This window comes from Lolium perenne, chromosome 5 (genome assembly GCF_019359855.2).
Source record: "Lolium perenne isolate Kyuss_39 chromosome 5, Kyuss_2.0, whole genome shotgun sequence".
NCBI lineage: Eukaryota > Viridiplantae > Streptophyta > Magnoliopsida > Poales > Poaceae > Lolium > Lolium perenne.
Window position 1 is genome coordinate 250632071 of NC_067248.2, and position 6048 is coordinate 250638118.

Consider the following 6048-nt stretch of genomic DNA (forward strand, 5'->3'; position numbering starts at 1 on the left):
TCCGATTCATATTAATTGTGATACATCCATATAAGCGATAATGAATACGGATTGGAGGGAGTAGCTTAAAATAAGGCCATTAGAGTACCTCATCAGTGATTTTGTTCCCATTCTCAACCTTCTTGAATTTCTTGCGGGTAGTTTGATCTTCTATCGTAACTACATCTGTACTTGACATTTGGATGCTTTGTACATTCTTGTCTGCCTGCAGTTATGTGGTGACCCTGCATCCCACTGCATGTTGTAGTATGCCAGTCGTTGATATAACATTCACGAAGTACCATTCCGCAAATATTACATCCCTCAGAGTAGTACAACTGAACATAGCAGGGTCCATAACTCATTCATTGATTATTACAACTATCATACACATGTCATCTTGGAGCTCCTCTTGGGTCCGGAGAGGAATACTCCTAGGTTCGAGGCGAACCCAACTTAATTTACAATATAAGAGTCGCATTAAACTAAACATTTATTTCCTCGAGCAGCTAAATACTAAGAGTTCGGGCTGCTCGGTTACTACTACTATCGGATATCTCTAGGCTTGTTCTCCTCCGGAAGCCTCCCCGGATCCGTAGACGATGATGTAGTCTACGCCTTCAACACCTCCTGAGAGGTCTGGTTCCTCGTAGCCGATGATCTCGGCTCCTTCATTGTTGTCGTAGTCCTCCTCCAGACGATTCAGACAATCTAAGCATGGGATTTAAGAGTGGTATGAGTACGAGCGTACTCAACAAGTTCATTATAGATAAGAGGTGTTTCATGCTCTAGCTACGATATTAGACCAGAAAGTCTAATACCAATGCAGGTTTTGGTAAACATTTCTTCAAGAGATTGCTTTTATTTCAAAAAACTATGTCCGTCAGCCTTCACCGGTTTACTAGAACTTCATGGAGCTCCTTTCCGGCCGCGTTCGTAGTTCCTCATCCCGGAACAGGGAGTGACAGTCACGATTCTTTACACTCGCAGAGGTGTGTTGCTTTACCCATAAGAGATCTTAACCTTGATGCCAACCGGGCAGCTTTCCCGTCCACACTTCCTTCGGTGTGAGGCCCGGTATAAGGTCTAGCCAATCATGTTCCTCCGCTACCTCGCACACCCACCCTTTTGTTGCATACCCCGACCCTGGGTCCTCGTCGGTCCTCTTATACCAATTAAGGATGGACCCCGACCACGACAATGCTTTGGGACTCGTTAACCAAACTCCTTCACGGCAGTACAACCCATCATAGACCACTTACCGTGGGGAATTAGAATGGGATCCCCACCCCACCGCTTGCCCAACCTGGGGTCAAGTGTCTACGGTAAGCGCATCCGTTGATGTACGAGAGGTGGAAACACTTTTGACTACTCCGTCCCACTCCAGATCTTATGGTTAACACGGGTATTACGGCACAAGAATCACTGGCGACATTTGTTGTTTAATCCTAGATGGATATTAACCTTTGCAATGGAACCTCCACCATATCAACACTATCCATGGTTCCATTGCCCACCACATAGTCATATTCATAGTTATGAAAGTAGTGGTTTTGGTTTTTATGCAATAGTGATAACCATAATACTTTGCAAGTAATTTGATAGAAATACTCAAATGACATGAGCAAGTGATGAACTTGCGAACACCGCAAAGTTTTGCGGTTGGAAGGTGTGGACTGACCCTTGTCCTCTCTGTTTCGAAAAATAGCATCATTGTCCGATAAGGGCAATGGTTAAAGAGGCAATTATGCATGATTCCATTTTTAGGGTTTGTTCCCCCCTTCCGATGTCGTTATTATTTCATGTAAGAGGTTAATACTAAGAATAATTTGGGGATACTTGATTTAAAGTAAAATACAACCTTGAAATGTTGTCAAGGTGTTTTTAAAGTCCAAATGCATTTATGGACTTATTTTCATTATTGAAAATAATATGTGTGATTTAAATCATTATTTAAATCATCAAATTAAGACTTATTCTTCTTTGTCTTCAAAAATTCTCTTTGATATTTTATTTAGATAGAGAATTTTATGCTGATTAATTTTCATATTTTTACTTATTTTTTTAGAGCTGTATTTTATTTTATAAAATTCTTGGAAATTCTCATTTAAATGGGTATTTTGGAAATGTCCAAAATGCCCCTCGGGCCCACCTGTCAGGCGGCCGAGCTGGTTAGGTTGGACCAGCCCACTGGGCTCGGTCCAACCGACCCAGTCTCGTCGTCTTCTCGCTGTGTCCTAACACTAATCCCCCTTTCGGCTCCCGCGACGCCGAAATCGCCTCCGCCGTCGCCGCTTTAATCCGTCGTCTCCGGCCATCGCCGGCGACGAGATGGTGCGGATCTGGACCGCCTCTCGACGGCGGACATGGTGGTCCGCGTCGATCTGACGCGTGCGTCCTCGTTCGCTCGCCATCGACTCTCCCGTGCGCCTGGCTTTTGGCGTCCGCCGCCACCGCGCTTTGGAGATGCCGTGGACCTTCCTCCTGGCGCTCCCCTGGGCGCGTGGTGCTGCGCCGGGTGCCGTGGTGGTCGCCGTGGCTTGGCTTGGCCGTGCCTGGTGCCGTTGTGTGCCCCGGCGTGCGCCGCCATGGCCGCCGTGGTCGTGTCGACCACCTCCTCCCGCATGTGCTCCTCCTTCTCCTCTCGCTACCTGTTCTACCTCTTCTCCTTCCTCTCGGATGCCCCGGCATCCACACGATTGTGCTTGCTTCTACACCTATGTGCTCTGCCGTGCTTGCCGTGAATGCGTGTATGCCGCCGTGCTCTCTCGTCGTTGCCATGGATCCTAGCCGATGTGATGTGTCGCCGCCATGCGCATGCCGTCGTTGTGCATATGTCGCTTCGTGTGTGTCTTTGCTCTTCCCTATATCTTGTTGTTGTAACTCTTGAGCTCTTGCTCAAGAGAAAATTGTGATGCTTATGCTCTATTAAATTGTTCCCGCTGTTGCTATATGGATCCTGCCTCTCCGTGTGTGTGCATTTCCTTGCCCCCGGCTTGATCATGATGCATGATCCTTGCATTATGCAAGTGCCGTGCTGGGTGTGATGTGTATAGGGTGTGAATCTTGGAAATGCTCAATTGAGCATGGCTGTTGACTAAATAACACCATCCCTTATTGGTGTGCTTCGGATACAATTGTATTTAATTTATTTACTTATCTCGTGATGCAATTATTTATGAGATGTGGCTATATAGTTGATCTGGTTAAATGTGTGGTTGCTAGGCTTGGCTCTAGCATGTCTTAGCATGCTCTAGCAAGCTTCGATGATCATATGATCATCGCTTGCTTGTAAAAGCTGCCGTGTTATGATTGTGCCTCTCTTCTCGCTCATCTTTGTGTCTGTGTGACACCAAAATCAGACCGATGCATGCTTTTGCTTGCTCAAGCGATTGTCGATGCTTGCAATGATCCATTGGATCACCGCAAGACTCGGTGCTTTGATTCCTTATATGATTCACTTATCTCGTATTACCCGGATTTACTAAAATGGATAAGTGATGTGAATCGCTGCGTAAAGAATGATCATTTCATTGAGTTTGGCAGGGCTAGATGGATGCCACCACTTGGTTGGGTACCCTAGCCCTCCTTTTGAACCCATCTCGGGTGATGATAACTGTGCATGGCTTATTAGTTTGGGCGGGTTCGGTGGTTGAGGTGACCTTGACAGCAATTCATTGTCGTTTAGGTAGCTCCCACCCTTGTTGGCTTGCTATGGCTTAGTGAATGCATCACCGGGTAATTCCTTGTTGGATTTCCGTGATCTTTGATGTTGACAAACAAGAATAGACACATATTGTCTATCTATCCGATGGTGTGCTAGGTTTTAGGTGCTAGGTGACTTTGGTTGAATAGATAGGATCATTTCCTTGCTGGATTGCCTTGGTTATGCCACTGTTTTGGTCTAGCCAGTGTTCCCTTGGTGATTTCCTATTGGCTTCACCCATTTTTGCTTGCACCAACTGACTTGGTAGCCAGATGATGATGCAATATGGGTATTCTACCCGTTTTGGCTTACTGTGACATATGCAAATGCTTATTTATGAGCAAACCAGGGTTTTGCTCGGGTTGATCTGTTTATACCTCACTCCAGGCTCCTAGAAAATGGTGGTTGGTGTAGAGGATTTGGCTTCGATTGTGATGTGAGCTTGCCCTGCTCCTCCTGGTTAGCCTGTGCTTGATTTCCTGCTTGTGCCTTGTTCTACAACAGTTCTAGTGGAACTGTTATGGATAGATTGGTTGTTTGGGAAGCTTGGTGTTCTTCCTGTTCTATCTGTTCTTGATGATCTTACCCTGGGAAGTTCTGTCGACAGAATGGCTAGGGTTTGGCTGTGAAAAGTTTATATGTGGTGCTCCCCTGCATCCCTGGTCGACAGCTCTTGCTTGTCACTTTGGTGACTCACCGTGTGTGTGTCTTGCATGCACACACTGTGAGCTGTGTGTGTGTAGGCATGTCTTGTGCACTGGACCTGGAACTTGGCCGTGGCATGGATCAGCTCGGCCACTTTGATCTTATCGGCTCATTTCATAATTTTCCTTTGATTTTCGACCGCCAAGTGGCTATGCCACTTGGCATAACTTGTGTTTGTTATGTTTATGTGCAGTGTTCAAAATGATGATCAAATAGGCAAGATGATCTTCAAGCCCAAGATTAGATGATATTCACATTGTAGTATTTAGGATGGATTCATACTTGTATTTTTCTTTTTATTTTCTTTTATTTTACAATTTCCCAATTCTTGTAATGTGTTGTAATATTCATTTATTTTCATTATGAATATTGTAATGACAATGTAATTTGTGTGATGATCAATAAAGCTCAAAGTTTTCTCTAATGAGCTTTACTTTACTTTAATTGATCATATTGTTTATTATTTATAATTTACTTGCTAAATTTCCTCACAATTGAATTTATGAGATAATTATTTGATGTTTGAATTTGAAATTCAAATTCAACTTAAGTTTGAATTCAATCATGCAACTTAAGTTATGATGCAAACTCTCCCCTCTCTTCTCAAAACCCTAGTTTAGTTAGATAAGAAGCAAGTTTGTCGCACTCTCGAAACCCTAACCCTGTAAGGTGTCGAGAGAGAAACTTGTCCCTCTTCGATGCGCTTTTATTTAAAAGCGCGAAATTTCCCGTAATTTACTATGCAATGCACATCCCTTTCTAAAATCTACCCCTCGATCGTCTCTAAACCTGGGACATTACAGCCTTTCCCCCTTAAAGAAAACTTCGTCCCGAAGTTGTGGTTGTAATACTGAACAGTTCGGGTATGTTTTCCTCAGTCTTCTTCCTTTTCCTGTGGCTTCCCTCTCGGGATGATGCTTCCATTGTATCTTGCGGTACTTGATAGCTTTATTTCTGAGTTGTTTCCAGCTCTCCTCGAGAATCTTAGGCGGCTTCTCGATGTAAGTCAAATCTGGTTGTAACTCGAGCTCGGCATGTGATATTGGCTCATCTGGGGTCTTTAAGCATTTCCTGAGTTGCGACACATGGAATACATTGTGAACTTGTGCTAGCCTTCCCGGTAGATCCAATTCAAAGGCTAAACCTCGGTTCTGACTCAGTATCTTGAAAGGTCCGATGTATCTAGGACTGAGTTTTCCTTTTACTCCAAACCTCTGGAGTCCTTTCATCGGGCTTACCTTAAGATAAACCATGTCTCCAACTTGTGGTTCCCATGTTCTCCTCTTTTGATCAGCATAACTCTTTTGCCGACTTTGGGCTATCTTGAGCCTGTCTCTGATAATGTCAATGATTTGTTGTTTTTCCTTGACATAATCAGGGTTGAACTCTTTGCTTGCTCCGGCTTCATACCAACAAATCGGTGATCTACACTTCCTTCCCTACAGAGCTTCAAATGGTGCCATCTTGATGCTGCTTTGGTAACTATTGTTATATGAAAACTCTGCTAGTGGTAAGTGCTCCTCCCATGATCCTCCGAAATCTAGGGCACAAGCCCTTAGCATATCCTCTAGGATTTGATTTGTTCTCTCTGTTTGTCCACCGGTCTGGGGATGATAAGCGGTACTATAGTCCAATTTGGATCCTAAAGCTTCATGAAG